The following is a 19,166-nucleotide window of genomic DNA, read 5'->3' as shown; positions in this document are numbered from 1 at the left end:
GCCACTCCGACTCAACCCACTTAGCTGTACAAATTTCTGTGCCTCACTCGACCAGCCTTGTGACTCAGGCTAGGCGATATTGAGGCAGCGCACCCCTGGAATCCAGCATCGAATCTAAGAGAGTTGGAGTGAAGGAGAACACTCCCACTTTTTTTACTGCACTAGCTACCATAAAGCAGGAAGGTTTAAAGGTCCGACTGAAAATGACAGGCCAGGGAGAAGGCAAGTGTCTAAGCCGTGGATAGGATTTGGGAGAGGACCCGTGCAGGGATTGGTCTGGGTGTTTAAATAGTTACCCAGAACCATAGAATCTCTAAAGTTCAGGAGGCCATTCAGCCCATCAAGTCTGAACTGACACTCTGAAAGAGCATCCTACCTACTCCCCCGCCCTATCCCTGTAACTCCACCTAACCTGCGTATCCCTGGACACTAAGGGACAATTTTATCAAGGCCTATCCACCTAACCTGCACATCTTTGGACTGTGGGAGGAAACCTGCGCATCCAGAGGAAATCCACGTAGACACTTGGAGAACATGCAAACTCCACACAGGCACCCCAGGCTGGAATCGAACCCTGGTCCCTTGCGTTGTGAGGCAGCAGTACTAACCATTGCGCCACCGCGTCGCACAATTTAGAAGAGGTTTTATTTATGGCGGAACTGTCCGTAATTTGCGATTTAATTGCATTTTCAGATGGTTCACAGCACAACTGCCCAGGGGAAGTATACACTTCTGGATAAGTGCCATTCAAATGCTTACTCCCAAATCTGACACTTGGGAGCCCAGAGGTTACGGCCACCAGTTGGTTTATGGAGCTAAACACCAGTGTCAAATGATCAATTTCTGTGCTATAAAATTGAGTAAATCAAGCTAAGTCGGAGCAGAGGACACAGACTAATCGAATAGTTGAGGGTTGTTCACCATCCAGAGCCATGCGGTCAGCATGCAATCATTGCTTTAAATGACAGCCTTACTTTAAAAAAAATAGAAATCCATAATTTCCCCAACTTGAACATAAATGAGAAGGTATCATATTTCATAATTTGCAATAATTTTATTTCTACCTAGTCTACCTGGGAGCAGCCTATATGGAAGTGAGCAAGCGAATAAACGTAGAATAAACTTCACGTGCATGCTTTGTGGTACAGAACTAGTCCAGGTTCAGTGCTATTGAAGAGCAAATTAAATGTTGCAATTTTTATTATTTTTGTTTTTATATTTGTTTATTAAATTTAACATTTAAATGGCAATATTTAATTTAATAAACTAGATTCATAGGTTATACCAAAGCAATGATTCGTCAACCATTCAGAAATCCGCAAGGAAGGTGTTTCAACCATGGCTAACAGAAATCCAGGGGGGGGCTAGCCCTCCCGAATCTACAATTCTACCACTGGGCGGCAACAGCCGAGCGAGTAAGGGGATGGATCCAGGAGCCAGAAGCCGAGTGGGTGCGTGTGGAGGAGGCCTCCTGCATGGGGACCTCCCTCCAGGCCCTCGCCACGGCAGCACTCCCATCCCCACCCAAAAAACACTCCAGCAGCCCAGTGGTGACAGCCACCCTCCAATCCTGGAACCAACTGCGGCAGCAATTTGGCCTGACCAAAATGTCGGACAAGGCTCCCATCTGCAACAACCATAGGTTCACACCAGCACTGACTGACGCCACCTTCAAAAGGTGGAGGCAGGACGGGGGGACACTGACAGTCAGGGACCTATACACGGACGACAGGATCGCAACACTGGACGAACTGACAGAGAAATTTCAGCTAGCTGGGGGGAACGAGCTACGGTACCAGCAGCTCAAAAACTTCCTACGAAAGGAGACAAGGACATACCCACAACCGCCACGACAGACACTACTGGAAGAGTTACTGGACGCAAGTATCCTAGAGAAAGGGAACTGTAGCGACATGTATGACCGACTGGTAGAAAGGGACGACACCGTACTGGACGCAACAAGAAGGAAATGGGAGGACGACCTGGGGATGGAGATAGGGTGGGGACTCTGGAGCGAAGCACTGCATAGGGTCAACTCCACCTCCACGTGCGCAAGGCTCAGCCTGACGCAACTAAAAGTGGAACATAGAGCCCACTTAACGAGAAACCGTATGAGTAGGTTCTTCCTGGAGGTGGAAGACAGATGTGAATGGTGTCAAAGAGGCCCGGCTAACCACGCCCACATGTTCTGGTCTTGCCCCAGACTTGTGGAGTTCTGGACAGCCTTCTTCGAGGCTATGTCCAAAGTGGTGGGGGTGAGGGTGGAGCCATGCCCGATAGTGGCGGTCTTCGGGGATTCAGACCAGCCAGATCTATTCCTGGGGAGGAGGGCGGACGCCCTTGCCTTTGCCTCCCTGATCGCCCGCCGTAGAATCCTGTTTGGCTGGCGGTTAGCAGCACCGCCCAGAGCTGCAGACTGGCTGTCCGACCTCTCGGAATCTCTCCAAATGGAGAAAATCAAATTCGCCATCCGAGGGTCAGACGACGGCTTCCATAGAACGTGGGAGCCATTCATGCAATTGTTCCGGGACCTGTTTGTGGCCAACGTACAAGAGGAAGAATAGTCGGGTGGCCAAGAATCAGGGGAAAATGGACGGGAATCGGGGGAAGGTAGCCGGGGGGGGGGGGTTACGGGTTCGTTATGGGGGTTTGATGGCAAGCTAAGGCCCAAAACCAAACTATAAATAAATGCCTATAAACATGTGCCTCGGCCATATTGGGGAATGTAAAATATGTATGCCGGCTAAAGGGGGCGGCCACAATTGTTGTTATGAAGATGCTTACCTGTAAATATACATGTTAAATTTTTGTGTTTTCTTTTTTTCTCTCTAATAATTTGTAATTTCTCATATATAAAATATGAAAACTCAATAAAAAACATTTATTAAAAAAAACCATGGCTAACAAGAGAAATCAAGTATTGGATCAGATCAAAGGAAGAGGCGTATAAAGTTGCCAAAAAAATGGTAAACACGAGGATTCAAAGCATTTTAGAACTCTGCTCACGAAGACCAAGAAAAAGATTAAAGAGAAAATAGAATATGAGAGTAAACTAGAAAGAAACAAAAAGGACTGTAAAGGCTTTTATAATTATGTAAAAATGAAAAGATTAGCATGTTACGGCACTGTAGCTCAGTGGTTAGCAATCTTGCTTCACAGCTACAGGGTCCCTGGCTCGATTCCCGGCTTGGGTCACTGTCTGTGCGGCGTCTGTACATTCTCCCCGTGTCTGCGTGGGTTTCCTCCGGGTGCTCCAGTTTCCTCCCAAAGTCCAATGATGTGCAGGTTAGGTGGATTGGCAACATTAACTTGCCCTTCCTGTCCAAAACGTTAAGTGGAGGTTACTGGGTTACATGAATAGGGTGGAGGTAGATTGGAAGGGCAAATGGAACCCCACTACTTAAAAATGGAGCGACAGAGGAAATAGGGAACTACAGATCTGTTAGCCTGACATTAGTAGGGAAAATGATAGAATCTATAACAAAGGGTGTGAGAACAGGACACTTACAAAATAATGGTAGGATTGGAAAGAATCAACATGGATCCATGAAAGGGAAATCATGTTTGACAAACATGTTGGGAGTTTTTTTTTTTGAGGATGTAACTAGCAGAATATATAAGGGGGAACCGGTAGATGTGGTATATTTCGATTTTCAGAACGATCCCATACCAGAGGTTAGTAAACAAAATTAGAGCACATGGAATTGGGGTGGGGGCGGTGAAATATACTGACATGGATGGAGAACTAGTTGATGGATGGAAAAAAGAATAATTGGGTTCTTTGCAGGTTGGCAGGCTGTGGTTAGTAGAGTACCACAAGGATCAGTGCTTGGGCCCCAGCTATTCAAAATCTATATCAAAGATTAAGCTATAATAAGAAAAATACTGCAGATGCTTGAATCTGAAACAAGAACAGATAATGCTGAAAAAACTCAGCAGGTCTGGCAGCATCTGGAGGGAGAGAAAACAGAGTCAACCTTTCAAGTCATGGCTGGGTCTTTGAAAGATTGTGAAAAAGCGCAAAAACATTCAAGACAAAGAAACCCTGTAGCGGATTGGAGAGAAAATCTTGTTTGAAAGGAGAGTTGGAAAACCTGGAGATGGATCATTGCCTTTATGAGAGTGACGTTTGGAAACACTCGTATGACAATCCTTTGGGGAGAATTGGAGGAGAAATCAATGGAAGATCAATTGAGTGGCATCTGCCACTTGGTTTCAAAGTGGTGTATTGCCTGACGACAGTCAGCCTGTTGGGCTACAGGGACTCTGTGTTTAGTGAGAACATTATAGTGTAAGATATATTGTATAACCTGTGTTATCTTCCAAAACAGTGTATATTTGTGAAGATAAGGGAGAGTGAAGGAGTATTGTATTATAGTCAAACATTTCATGTTTAATAATTTTTCTTTTGTTCTTAGAAGCTGATTGGAATCGTGTGATTTTGATCTTCCACTTTTTCTAAAGAAAAACAAAAGTTATGATCTTTTGAGCAGGGTTCCATTCTGGGATCTTTCTGTCCAGTTATATCAACTGGCATCATAACATCTGAATGTTAAAAGAACAAGAGATCCACATCATTTCCATGAGCACATGACAGCTACAAGGATGATTGGTTGCTCAGCATAATTGCATAATATTGTGAATATAAAAGGTTCCATCAGAGGCAGCGAGGGATTGCTTCATGAACCTTAAGTTCTGATTATGATAAGTCCCTAAAAACTTCATGGTGAGTTTATATCCAACATTTCTCACTTAGCAAGCTCCCAAATGTAACTAGGTCACCAGTAAAGAAATTCCTCTGCAGGAGAAATGGTGGGAACATTTTCATCCAGCCAACTCTGGAGAGATACTGGCAGAGGCCTGGAAAGAAGTTGCCTGTCCAAATATTTGCTTATATAACATACAAGGAGTGGGGATTCCTCATGTAAAACAGAAAAGCTAAACACAGAATGATATTCTTTTCCGCAGCATTATCTATGATTGACGAGCAGGATGTCCAACTTCTAGCACAGAACTGAAATTTTATTTCTGTTACAAAACTCCATGCTTAATTAAGCCCCCCCATTTACAGAAACGTTGACCTGCTGGTAGCAGAGTGAGCATTTCTCTTCATAAAAAGGCAGCACTGTGAGCTTTCTCAACAGGGGGGGGGGGGGGGGGGGGGACGAGGCTGACACTTGTTTAACCTTCCAGCAGCATTCTTCCATTTGCTCTATTGAGACTTGCACAAGTTGATTGTATAAGAATAGTAGGAGGAGCAGTTGTTGTATGTCAGCAAGGTATATTTCTGCTTTCAGTTTTTTTTAAATCTGCCAGCCAGTTTTTTCAGAAATGAACATTTGCCACTAATAGTGTTCAATTGATCTCACTTAACGGACTCTGCGCTGATACTAGTCAGAGGAAGGAGAGACATCAATGCTTGGTCAGCCTATCTCAGATTAAATGACTGTTATAGGCTACAAAGTCTCAGCCTCAAGATGAAGCACCCGCTTCTACATGTCTCCCTAATTAAATTATGCCCATGGCAGAGGGCCAATAAGCAGGAAATTAAACACCCTCAGCAAAAGGGAAAGGGAGTGGGAGGGAGGTACGTGGCTCGTGCCAGAGGAAGAGCAGGTAGGGGTGGTGGGCATGAAGAGGGTGGGGACTTGTGGATGTGGAGGAAGAGCATGAGGGAAAGTTTCCATACCATGTATCATCTGCCTTACATGATTATTCACATTTATGCAAAAGTCTATGATGCTAGAATAGTTTCCCAGTTTTGTGTGTTCGCTAGAGGTCATGTGGAGCAGCAGGAAATCCTTTTCTCTGCTCTAAATTTGCCAATATTATATACTTCCCTGTGCAGCAGAGTAATTTGGGAGCATTTTATCCGTTCTTAAAATTGATATTTAAACTACATTTGAAGAACCATCTCCTTGACCATATTTATTCTTTTTCCATCTCCATGTGGCTTTGAAAGTAACTTTCAAGTTGATTTAATTTTGCATTGTAAGTATTTTCTATGCAACTTCATCTATATTTTCTATTTTGACATTTCTCTTTCTCTCTATGACTTGTTCTTGGCCAAACAGATATTTTCACACCCAGCCCACAGGTTGGCATCTTGCCAGTCTGCTGTTCTTTCAATCCAATGCAATAGTAAAACTAAAGCACGATAACAATCCCCCAGAAATAACAACCCCCTCAATTTACAAACCAATACATCCATTTGTGCATTTTAGGTAAAGTTAACAAAACAGTAAACACAACGCCCCCCCCCCCCCCCCCCACAATGTTCAATGGCAACCCATTCCTGAAAGTATAATAAACAGTCCCCATGAATTGGAGAGCCCCTTCTTCATGCCCCTCAACTCAAATTTCACCTTCTCAGAAATTCAAGTAGGTTCCCCCTGCCAAACCGAGGCGCAGGGTAGAGAGAAGCTGACCTCCACCCCAACAGGACCCACCTCTGGACAATCAGTGAGGCGAAGGCTAAAACATCTGACGCCGCACCCGCCTGCAGCTCGGGCAGGTCCGCACCCCGAGAATGGCCTCTTAGGGGCCCGATTCCAAGTCCACAAGTAGTACCCCCGAGATGTTGCTAAAGACGTCCCTCCAGACTTCCGGTTGCGGCTATGCAGAGCTAAGTCACACGTTCGGCAGCTCCCGCTAGGAACGGACTTTTGAACTCTTTTCAGGGCCCCCACGGCATTGTTTCGACATTTCCCGGTGTGGGAAGGAGACTGCAACATTTCCCCGACATTGTATGGCTTGGACCAGGAGCGGGGCGACTACAAAAGTGGTGGTGAAGCCAAAGAAAGTGCGAGGGAAGAAAAGCAAGATGGCAGCGGGCGGTGACCAGGCAGCATGGATGCAGTGGGCGCAGGAGCAGCAGGAGGTTCTTCAGCGCTGCTTTAGGGAGCTTAAAGCGGACCTGCTGGAGCCGATGAAGGCTTCTATTGACAAGCTGCTGGAGACCCAGGCAGCGGCGATCCGCGAGGTCCGGCAAAAGATCTCAGATAACGAGGATGAGATCTTGGGCCTAACGGTAAAGGTGGAGGCGCACGAGGCGCTCCACAAGAAGTGGCAGGAACGGTTCGAGGAGATGGAGAATCGATCAAGGCGGAAGAATTTGCGGATCCTGGGCCTCCCGGAGGGGTCGGATGTGGGGGCCTATGTGGTCACCATGTTAAACTCGCTGATGGGAGCGGGGTCCTTCCAAGGGCCCCTGGAGCTGGAAGGGGCCCATAGAGTGTTGGCGAGGAGGCCCAAGGCTAACGAGCTGCCACGGGCGGTGCTGGGCCTGTAAAAGGAGCTGCGCCAGAGGAGGCGGGGCCGGGCAGGTGGAAAGCGTGGGCTTTTTCCCGTGCTGAAGGGTGCGGGGCCGGGGCGGGGAAGCGCAGGCTTTTTCCCGCGCTCGGGATGGATGGGGGAGGCGGAGAGCCTGCTGGTGGGTAATGGAGGGGTGGGGCGCGGGTTGGGGGGAGCCCCACAATGGGAGGAGTCGAAGAAGAGGCAGGAGTGGCCGGGGTCAGCAGGAGTCAGCTGACTTTAAGTAAAGGGGGTTGGGATGGGGGTCTGCCACTGTGGGGAACGGGCCGGGCGTGGGGCGTGGCTACGTGGCTGGCCGAGGAGGGGGTATGGCTAGTCGGCAGGCGGGCAGCCCCCTGATCCGGCTGATAACCTGGAACGTAAGGGGACTGAATGGGCCGATTAAACGGGCCAGAGTGTTCACGTACCTGAAGGGGCTGAAGACGGATGTGGCAATGCTCCAGGAGAAACACCTGAAGGTGGCGGACCAGGTAAGATTGAGGAAGGGGTGGGTTTGCCAGGTGTTCCATTCAGGGCTGGGTGCCAAAAACCGGGGCGGTGGCGATCTTGGTGGGAAAGAGGGTGTCGTTCGAGACGTCGAGCATTGCGACAGACAATGGCGGTAGGTACGCAATGGTGAGTGGTAAGCTGCAAGGGGAGAGGGTGGTGCTGGTCAACGTGTACGCCCCGAACTGGGACGATGCGGGCTTTATGCGACGTATGTTGGGTCGGATCCTGGACTTGGAAGTGGGGGGCCTAATAATGGGGGAGGATTTTAACACGGTGCTGGAACCGGCACTGGATCGCTCCAGGTCTAGGATGGGTAGGAGGCCGGCGGCGGCTGAAGTGCTGAGGGGGTTCATGGACCAGATGGGAGGGGCGGACCACTGGAGATTTGCAAGGCCGGGTGCTAGGGAATTTTCATTCTTCTCGCACGTTCATAAGGCCTATTCCCGGATCGACGACTTTGTCATGAGTAGGGCGCTGATTGCGAGAGTAGAGGATACCGAGTACTCAGCGATAGCCATTTCGGATCACGCCCCGCATTGGGTAGACTTAGAGCTGGGGGAGGAGAGGGACGAGCGCCCGTTGTGGCGCTTGGAGGTGGGGCTGTTGGCGGATGAGGTGAGCGAGTGGGTCCGAGGAAGCATAGAGCGATACCTGGAGGCCAACGATAATGGGGAGGTTCGAGTGGGGACGGTCTGGGAGACGCTGAAGGCGGTGGTTAGGGGAGAGCTGATCTCCATTAGGGCCCGCAAGGAGAAGAGAGAACAGAGCGGAGAGGGAGAGGGTAGACAGGAGGTACGCGGAGGAGCTGGAGGAGGGACTGTTGAGGGAGAGGCGTAGCCTCCAGGCCGAATTCAACCTGTTGACCACCAGGAAGGCGGAGGCGCAGTGGAGGAAGGCCCAGGGGGCGATTTATGAATACGGGGAAAAGGTAAGCCGGATGCTGGCACATCAGCTTCGGAAGCGGGACGCAGCTAGGGAGATCGGGGGAGTTAAAGATAGGGGAGGGAGTGTGGTGCAGAGTGGGGTTGGCATCAATGGGGTCTTCAGGGACTTTTATGAGGAACTGTATCAGTCCGAGCCCCCGGTGGAGGAGGGAAGGATGGGCCGCTTTCTGGACCAACTGAGGTTCCCGAAGGTGGAGGAAGGACTGGTGGTGGGATTAGGGGCCCCGATTGTGCTGGAGGAGCTGGTCAAAGGGATAGGGAGTATGCAGGCGGGGAAGACGCCGGGGCCGGATGGTTTCCCGGTCGAGTTTTACAAAAAATATGTAGACCTGTTGGGCCCGTTGTTGGTTAGGACCTTCAATGAGGCAAGGAAAGGGGGGGGGGAGTTGCCCCCGCCGACGTCCCGGCACTGATCTCCTTGATTTTGAAGCGGGACAAAGATCCCCTGCAGTGTGGGTCTTACAGGCCGATCCCGCTGTTAAATGTAGATGCCAAGGTGCTGGCGAAGGTCTTAGCCACGAGAATTGAGGATTGTGTGCCGCAGGTCATCCATGAGCACTAGACGGGGTTCGTGAAGGGGAGGCAGTTGAACGCGAATGTGCGGAGGCTCCTGAACGTTATTATGATGCCTGCGAGGGAGGGGGTGGCTGAGATAGTGGCGGCGGTGGATGCTGAGAAAACCTTTGAATGGTAGAGTGGGGGTACTTGTGGGAGGTGCTGAAGAGGTTTGGGTTTGGGGAGGGATTAGTCAGGTGGGTTAGGCTGTTGTACGAGACCCTGGTAACGAGTGTGGCCACGAACAAGTGGAGGTCGGAGTACTTTCGGCTGCATCGTGGGACGAGGCAGGGGTGTCCCTTGTCCCCCTGCTCTTTGCATTGGCGACTGAACCCCTGGCTATGGCACTGAGGGAGTCGAGGAAATGGAGGGGGCTGGTGCGGGGTGGGGAGGAGCATAAGTTGTCGCTCTATGCGAGCGACTTGCTGCTATATGTGGTGGACCCGGTGGGGGGATGCCAGAGGTAATGAGGATCCGCAGGGAGTTTGGGGATTTCTCAGGGTACAAAATCAACATGGGGAAGAGCGAGTTGTTCGTGGTTCACCCAGGGGACCAGGAGAGGGGGATTGGCGAGCTCCCAATAAAAAGGGCGGAGAGGAGCTTCAGATACTTGGGGGTCCAGGTGGCCAGGAGCTGGGGGGCCCTGCATAGACTTAATTTCACGAGGTTGGTGGAGCAGATGGAGGAGGAGTTTAAGATGTGGGATGCTTTGCCGCTGTCCCTGGCGGGTAGGGTACAGTCAATCAAGATGACGATACTCCCAAGGTTTTTGTTCTTGTTCCAGTGCCTCCCCATTCTTATCCCGAAGGCCTTCTTTAGGCGGGTCAATAGGAGCATTACGGGGTTTGTGTGGGCGTGAGGGACTCCGAGAGTGAGAAGGGTGTTCCTGGAGCGGAGCAGGGATGGGGGGGGGGCTGGCGCTGCCCAACCTCTGGGGGTACTACTGGGCCGCTAATGGGGCGATGGTGTGCAAGTGGGTGATGGAAGGAGAGGGGGCGGCATGGAAGAGGCTGGAGACGGCATCTTGTGGGGGTACGAGTCTGGAGGCGCTGGCAACGGCGTCGCTGCCGCTCCCTCCAACGAGGTATACCACGAGCCCAGTGCTGGCGGCTACCCTCAAAATTTGGGGGCAATGGAGGCGGCACAGTGGGGAAGTGGGGGCCTCGGTGTGGACCCCGATACGGGGGAACCACCGGTTTGTCCCGGGGAGAATGGATTGAGGGTTTGCGGGATGGCACAGGGCAGGGATAAGAAGACTGGGGGGCCTGTTTGTGGATGGGAAGTTCGCGAGCCTGGGCGGGCTGGAGGAGAAGTACGGGCTCCCCCCAGGGAACACGTTTAGGTATCTACAGGTAAGGGCGTTTGCCAGGTGGAATTCTCGCTGCTGCCGCCACGCACAGTACAGGACAGGGTGCTCTCAGGGGTATGGGTCGGAGAGGGGAAGATTTCGGCAACATACCAGGTGATGAAGGAGGATGAGGAGGCCTCGGTGGAGGAGCTGAAAGGTAAATGGGAGGAGGAGTTGGGGGAGGAGATCGAGAAGGGGACGTGGGCAGAGGCCCTCAGTAGGGTGAACTTTTCCTCACTGGGGGATCTGAGGGGGTGTACATATTTGCTATGTTTGGTTTGTGTTTTGACGGGTGTTAATTTATTATTTATGTATAGGGGGGAGGGGTGTACTGGGGTGTTTCGTTTTGTATTTAATCCTGTGGGATTCTTTTTCCATACTGTTGTTGATATTTTCTGAAAACTTTAATAAAAATGATTTAAAAAAAAAAAAAGACCTCCCTCCAATACCTCTCCACGTTCGGACAGGACCAAAACATATGCACATGGTTTGCGAGCCCCCTCCCACACTGCTCACAGACATCCTCCACTTCTTCGAAGATTCGGCTCATCCTCGTGCGCCCTATATAACGGCCTTTAGCTGCATATAAACGGTTTGCAACAGAGTTGGCCCAGCATCTCCTGGAGAGGGTCACTGATTCCTTGGCATGGGAGAGTTACCAGCCATGCTGACTCAGGCATTTATTCTGTTAATTCCCAAGAAAGAAAAGGACCCGTTTGAGTGTGGGTCATAGAGGCCCATCCTCAATTCCGGTGGCGGCTAAGAAGGAGTAGGGCGCACATTTAGAACATAGAACAGTACAGCACAGAACAGGCCCTTCGGCCCTCAATGTTGTGCCGAGCCATGATCACCCTACTCAAACCCACGTATCCACCCTATACCCGTAACCCAACAACCCCCCCCTTAACCTTACTTTTATTAGGACACTACGGGCAATTTAGCACGGCCAATCCACCTAACCCGCACATCTTTGGACTGTGGGAGGAAACCGGAGCACCCGGAGGAAACCCACGCACACAGGGGGAGGACGTGCAGACTCCACACAGACAGTGACCCAGCCGGGAATCGAACCTGGGACCCTGGAGCTGTGAAGCATTTATGCTAACCACCATGCTACCCTGCTGCCCCTGCTGCTCCCGCTCGGGTCGGACCTTTGGACTTTTTTCCCCGATTTTCTGTCGGATCTGATGGTGGATGCAATTGTGAAGAGGAATCCTACATCAGTGCTTGGAGAGGTGGACCAGGAGTGCTCGCAAAGGAGGAAATAGGCGAACAGAGAAGGTTTGGGGCTGAGGCTGCAGCGGGAGAAAGCATGGCGGACGACCAGAGTCCTGGCACGACGACCCAGCGGTCGACAGAGCAGCTGAGGCAGTTCATACAAGAGTGCTTCGCCAAGCAGAAACAGGAATGCTTGGACCCGATTAAGGAATCGATTGCGCGGCTGGAACTTAGACTGGATGCTCAGGATCAGGCGATCCAGAAAGTGGAGAAGGGCACTGATTGAGCAGGAGGGACACCAAGCAGCAGTGGAGTTGGAAGTGGGGATGTTGAGACACCAACAGAAAAGGCTCCAGGAGAAGATGGAGGATCTAGAGAACAGGTCCTGCCAGCAGATCTTGAGAATCTCCCGGAGGGATCCGAAGGAACGGACGTAGGGGCATACATTGTGGGCACGTTCAAGAAATTACTGGGGGAGGGGACATTCACCCACCCGACCCTTAGAGGTGGACAGGGCACACAGAGCGCTCGCGAGGAAGCTGCGTGTAGGGACCCCCCCTCCCCCACTGGAGAACAGAATCCTGCATAAATACCAGGATCTGAGCGCGGACATGGCCAGAAGAGTAGGGTTCAATCAAATAAAGTCAACCCTTTTCAAGAAGAAGGTCAAGTTTGGGAGGGAACGATAGGTGGGAAAATGCCTGGCATCATGGGCGGAGCCCACCAAGCTAGATGGGCAGGCTAGCTCACGGAGGCGCAGTGGGGGGGGTGAGCAGATGTTATGCTTGTTGAAGGAGGTGGTTTGCATAATGCTGTTACGGGGGGGGGAATGTTCTGCTGATGGGGGAGCGACGTTTTCTGTGGGACAATAGGGAGGTCAGGGATGGAGGCTAACTGGGGGCGGGCCTGCCAATGCATGGGGCGCGGGCTGGAGACTGGCCCAAGAAAGGTGATGGCTGATCAGCGGGGTGGGGGGGGGGGGGGGGGGGGGGGGGGGGGGGGAAGAAGTCCCCCAACCAGGCTGATCAAATGGAATGTAAGAGGGCTAAATGGGCCGGTTAAGAGGGCAGGCGTGTCTGCGCATTTGAAGGACTAAAGGCGTACGTGGCAATGTTGCAGGAGATGCACCTTAGAGTAACTGACCAGGTCAGATTAAGGAAGGGATGGGTCGGACAGATTTTCCACTCAGTGCTGGAGTCTAAGACAAGAGGAGTCGCAAGCGATCAACAAGCGAGTGTCATTCGAGGCGGGAAGAATAGTTGTGGATGTGGGAGGTTAGCACATCATGATTAGTGGGAAGCTGGAAGGGCTGCCGGTGGTGCTCGTGAATGTTTATGCGCCAAACTGGGATGATGTGGAGTTCAGAAGGAGGATGTTGGGGACGATCCCGGACCTGAATTCGCATAAATTGGTCATGAGGTTGATGGGGGGACTTCAACACAGTCATTGACCCAGGGCTAGACCGGTCTAGCTCAAGGACAGGCAGGCTGCCAGCAATGGCAAAGGAGCTAAAGGGGTTTATGGAGCAGATTGGGGGGGGGGGGGAAAGAGGGGGTGGACCCATGGGGATTTGGGCAGCCGGGAGTGAAGGAGTTTTCCTTCTACTCTTGCGTGCATAAAGTGTACTCCCGGACTGACTTTTTTATCCTGAAAAGGGCTTTACTGACGGGGGTGGTGGACACCGAGTGTTCAGCGATCACGATCTCGGATCATGCCCCGCACTGGGTTGACCTACAGGTGAGCAAGGAGGGTGGCTAACGCCCACACTGGAGGCTGGATGTTGGACTTTTAGCGGATGAGGTGGTGTGTGGGCGGCTGAAGAAATGTATCCAGAACTATCTGGAAGTTAATGACACAGGGGGTCTCGGCTGCAATGGTCTGGGAGGCGCTGGTTAGAGGGGAACTGATCTCGATACGGGCCCACAGGGAGAAGGTAGACAGAGCAGAGACGGGCCGACTGATAACGGAAATACTTCAGTTCGACAGGAGATATGCGGAGGCCCCAGAGGCAGGGCTTCTCAGGGAACGACTGTGGCTACAGGCGGAGTTTGGCTTGTTAACTACAGGGAAGGCGGTGGAGCAGCTGAGGAAGGCGAGGGGGGGGGGGGGGGCGATGTACGAATATGGAAAGAAGACCAGCTGAACGCTTGCGCAGCAGGTCAGTAAGAGGGAGGTAGCCAGGGAAATTGGGAAAGTAAGGGACAGGGAAGGGAACCTGGTGGGAGGTTCAGCGGCGGTTAATAAGGCGTTTAAGGAGTTTTACAGCAGGCTGTATGAGTCGGAACCCGAGGGGATGAGGCAATTCTTCAGGGGGAGTCTGAGGTTCCCGAAAGTGGACGAAGGGTGGCAGAAGGGCTGGAGGCCCTGATCGGGTTGGAAGAAATAGCAGAACGGCTGAAGATCATGCAATCGGGTAAAGCCCCGGGACCGGACGGGTACCCAGTGGAGTTTTATAAAAAGTTCTCTGGGATACTGAGGTCGCTGCTGATGAGGACATTCAATGAGGCAAGGGAGAACGGGGGCTTCCCCCGACGATGTCACAAGCCACTATCTCATTGATCCTGAAGCAGGATAATGACCTGAAGCTATGCAGGTCCTACAGACCGATCTCCCTACTAAATATTGACACCAAACGGTTGGCCAAAATCTTGTCCTCAAGGATTGACGAATGCGTTCCGGACGTGAATGGGGAGGACCAGACGGGATTTGTTAAGGGTAGGCAGTTGGCGGCCAACGTAAGAAGGCTGCTGAATGTAATTAAGATGCCCCAGAGGGGAGGAACGTGGTGGTCGCAATGGACGCAGAGAAGGCATTTGATCAGGTGGAATGGAATTATCTGTGGGAGGTACTGGGGCGGTTTGGATTTCGACGGGTCTTCATCGACTGCTGTATCAGGCGCCCGTGGAGAGTGTTCGGATGAACAGGTTGACATTGGGCTATTTTAGGCTGCACCGGGGGATGAGGCAGGGATGCCCCCTCTCCCCACTCTGTTGGCCATAGAGCCGCTGGCAATTGCGTTGAGAGCCTCAAGGGACTTGAAGGGGCTAGTCCGGGTGTGGGGGGAGGGACGGGACACAGTCTTAATATACGCAGCCAACCTGCTCTTATATGTTTTGGACCCACTAAATGGATGGAAGAAATTATGAGGATTCTGGGGGATTTGGGCCGGTTTTCGGATTATAAATTGAACATGGGGAAAAGTGAGATGTTCGCAATCCAGGCACGGGGGGCAGGAGAGGTGATTGGGGGAGCTGCCGTTTAGAGGGGTAGGGGGAAGCTTTCGGTACCTAACATCCAGGTGGCGCGGGAATGGGAACGACTGCACAAGCTAAATCTGGCCCAGCTAGTAGACTAAATGAAGGAAGATTTCCGTAGGTGTGACATGCTCCCGTTGTCACTGGCTGGGAGGATGCAGACAGTGAAAATGACGGTCCTACCAAGATTTCTGTTTGTATTTCAGTGTCGCCCCATGTTTATCCCATGGTCCTTCTTTAAATGGGCCGATAAGGTGATCTGGGGCTTTATATGGCCGGGTAAGACCCCGCAAGCTAAAAAGGTGATGCTAGAGCGCTGCCGAACTTTCGTAATTATTATTGGGCGGCGAATATAGCCATGATTAGGAAGTGGATGCGCTCGATGTGGGAGCGTGTAGAGTCGGCATCATGTAAGGGCACGAGTTTGGGGGCGTTGGTAACGGCGCCTCTGCCGTTCCCGCTGGCACGGTACTCCACCAGTCCCGTGGTGGTAGTGGCCCCGAGAGTCTGGGACAACGGAGAAGACATGTGGGAGCAGAGGGAGTCTGGTCTCCAATCTCCAATCACCGTTTTCCCCGGGGAGGCTAGATGGAGGGTTCCGGAGATGGCAGAGAGCAGGGATCGAGGGGATGGGAGATATGTTTATAGAGAGGAGCTTTCCCAGCCTGAGGGAGTTGGAGGAGAAATTTGAATTGACGGGAGGGAACGAGTTTAGGTGCCTGCAAGCGCCGGACTTCCTACGCAGGCAGGTCTCAACCTTCCCGCTCCTCCCACCAAGGGGGATACAAGACAGGGTAGTTTACAGAATGTGGGTGGGATGACAGTGGCCCGGATGAGCAGGTTCTTTGGGGTAGAAGATAGGTGTGCAAGGTGTGAGGGAGGACCAGAGAACCATGTCCATATGTTCTGGGCATGCCCAAAGCTTAGGGGATTCAGGTAAGGGTTTGCGGATGTCATGTCCAAGGCGTTGAAAACAAGGGTGGCACTGAGTCCAGAGGTGGCGATTTTCAGAGTGTCGGAAGACCCAGAAATCCAGGAGGAGAAAGAGGTAGACTGGCCTCCCTGGTAACCCGGAGACGGATATTATTATCTTAGAGGGATCCAAAGCCCCGAAGTCAGAGACCTGGCTAACTGACATGGCTAGCTTTCTCTGTCTGGAGAAAATCAAGTTCGCCCAGAGAGGGACAATGTTCGGGTTTGTCCGGAGGTGGCAGCCGTTCGCCGACTGCTTTGGGGAAAATTAACCGCCAGCAGAAAAGGAGGGGGGGGGGGGGGAGGAGAGGGTGTACACTGTTTCTTCTGTTATTGTTATAAAACCATAAATACCTCAATAAATTGTTCATTAAAAAAAATAGAGGCCCATCCTCTTGTTAAATGCAGACGTTAAAGTTCTGGCTAATGCAGTCGCATGACTGCTTGAGGGGTGAGTTCTGCACGTGGTGTCGGAGGATCAGATAGATTTTGTGAGGGGGAGGCAGCTGTCGAGTAATATTAGACATCTATCAAATGTTGTTAAGGTGCATTTAAGACCTACAAATTAAAACTTGCTCCGTAAGGAGACAATGAGGTACACTGGGGCCCCAAGAGACACTTTGGTGGAGGAACTACTGGGCACGGACAGTAGGGAGAAGGGGAACTGTGGGGACATTTATGGACGACTTCTGGAAAGGGCAAGAACACCATTAGACAGGGCAAGACAGAAATGGGAAGACAAACTCAGGATGGAAATAGAGAGGGGACTCTGGAGCGAAGCACTGAGCAGGATCAAATCCACCTCCTCCTGCACAAGGCTAAGCCTCATGCAGTTTAATGTGGTGCATAGAGCGCATCTAGCCAGAACCCAAATGAACCGGTTCCTCCTGGAGGTGGAGGATAAATGTGAAAAGTGCCATGGAGGCCTGGCCAACCACACCCACATGTTCTGGGCCTACTCCAAACTTGTTGGGTTCTGGACAGCTTTCTTCGAGGCGATGTCCAAGATTGTGGGGATGTGCCTGAGAGTGGCAGTTGCCAGGGTTTCAGACCAACCAGAACTACATATGAGGAAGAGGGCCAAGGCCCTGGCCTTTGCTTCCTTAATCGCACGCCTGCTCAGCTGGAGATCAGCAGCACCACCCACAGCTGCAGACTGGCTGGCAGACCTGTTGGAATTTCTCCACATGGACAAGATCAAGTGCACCATCCGAGGCTCAGATGAGGGCTTCCACAAAGTGTGGGGGTAATTCATCAGCCAATTCCAAGATCCTTTCAAAGCCAATAGTGATTAGAAAGAAAGGAGGGAGGGGTTAACTGATGAGGGCAGACAAGAGCCCACAGAGCAGAGAGAAACAAGGGGGGGGGGGGGAGAGAGAAGGAAGGAACCCAGGGAAGTCTCAGGGAGAGACATGGAAAAAAATGAGGGGGGACAGGCAGAAAGACCCCCCAAACAAACCCACAAGGGTAACAGCAAGAATCACAAAATGATGGAGGGGAGGTAGGCCTCTTTGATTGCCAGGCAAAGAATCTTACTGGAATGGTGGTCGACAACACTACCGGGGGTTGCGGCCCAGCTGGGTGACTTATATGAATTTCATCGGGTGACAAAGATCAAATATGAATTGAGGCATTCAGTGGAGGGCTTTGAGGCAAGGTGGGGGATGTCTGTGGCCGTATTTGAGAGGGGGGGGGGGGGGGGGGGGCGTTAAAAGGGGGAAACATTTGTACCAACTATAGAGTTGTGTTGGGGAGTTCACTCCCCGAATTGTCTATGTTTTGTTATCTTTTATATAAGTTTGGAATAAAATATATATATATTTTTAAATGAGTACATTGGAGAAATTCTTGGGCTACAAAGTGAATTGAACCAACATTGTTTCCAGTAAATGCCCTGGTGAGAGGGGCAGATTTGAGTACCCTGCCATTCAAGTTGGCCAGAAGTAGATACAGGTGCTCAAGTGGCTCTTGATTGGACCACGATGTATAACTGGAACCTGGCAGGCCTGTTGGAGGGGGTGAAAGAGGACCTAAAAAGGGTGGATGCTCTTCCGCTTTCATTGGTTGTGCGGGTGTAGATAGCCAAGGTTTTTGTTTGTATTCCAGTCCCTCCCGATATCCTGCCAAAGGCGTCCTTCTGTAAGATGGACAGAATAATTTTGGGTTTCGTATGGACTGGTAAGACACCGCGGGTTTAGCAGGTTTTTATATAAAGGAAGTGGTGCGGGGGGCGGGGGGGGTGCTCCCTAATCTTTTGTAATACTCTTGGGTGGTGATTGCAGAGAAGGTTCACCAGTGGTGGGGAGGCGAAGAGGTGGAGTGGGTACAGGTGGAAGAGGCACCTTGTATGGGGTTAGCTTGAGGGCTTTGACTGCGGCCCTCATTAATAATGCAAAGACGAGTTCCCGCTCCGAATCACCTGGTGGGCCGGCAGCTGATTCCTCGGCCCACTGTCAGCTGGTGGGTTTGAAGGTCCCGGTGCATTATTTAAAATACTAGTCCAGGCAGTAATATAATTCACTCCAGTCTACCTGCCTTCACCAGACTGTGCAGGATGTCAGAAACCGAAGGCTAGCAGCCTCAAGAAGTCTTCCTCGATTCAACCTCCCCTCCACCCTGAGCCCATCATCTGAGGTGCTCATGCCCACTTGGAGCACTACCCCTGAGCCTGGAGTTTTCATGCACCATCTTCCAGTAAATGATGTGGTATCCCTTTGACCCCCTTATTTGGGAGCTTTTTGGGGTCCAGTTCCCTCCCCTCAGTCTTCCCTCTGCATTTCATTGTTTGCCTTCTTCATCCACCTCCTTGCCCCTCTGCCAGAACCACCCCAATCCTTGCATAGCTCTCCATCCACGTTGACACCCCTGTCTTTGTTAGACTACACTTCACCTGGCCTCACCTTGCATTCTACTCCGGTCAGTGGCTGAATGAGTCCCGCAGCAAAGTGCTGTCCAGACAGGCACTGGGGGAAGGAAGTCCCTGTACTTGCCAACCCCAGGCACTGTCTTAATCCAATTTGGTGACACAGGAGGTCCATGGGTAAAGCAGCACGATGCCGTCCATGGCGACCA

General features: G+C 51.5%; 1 protein-coding gene across 1 annotated transcript in view; it reads right to left on the bottom strand.

Annotated features, from left to right (window-relative positions):
• LOC119952109 (ecto-NOX disulfide-thiol exchanger 2-like) overlaps positions 1-19,166 on the bottom strand; it is a 336,912-nt gene that overhangs the window by 131,998 nt on the left and 185,748 nt on the right. The window lies entirely within an intron of this gene.

This window comes from Scyliorhinus canicula, chromosome 17 (genome assembly GCF_902713615.1).
Source record: "Scyliorhinus canicula chromosome 17, sScyCan1.1, whole genome shotgun sequence".
Lineage (NCBI taxonomy): Eukaryota > Metazoa > Chordata > Chondrichthyes > Carcharhiniformes > Scyliorhinidae > Scyliorhinus > Scyliorhinus canicula.
Note: the sequence above shows the minus strand (reverse complement) of the source record. Positions and strands in the feature narration are given on the sequence as shown.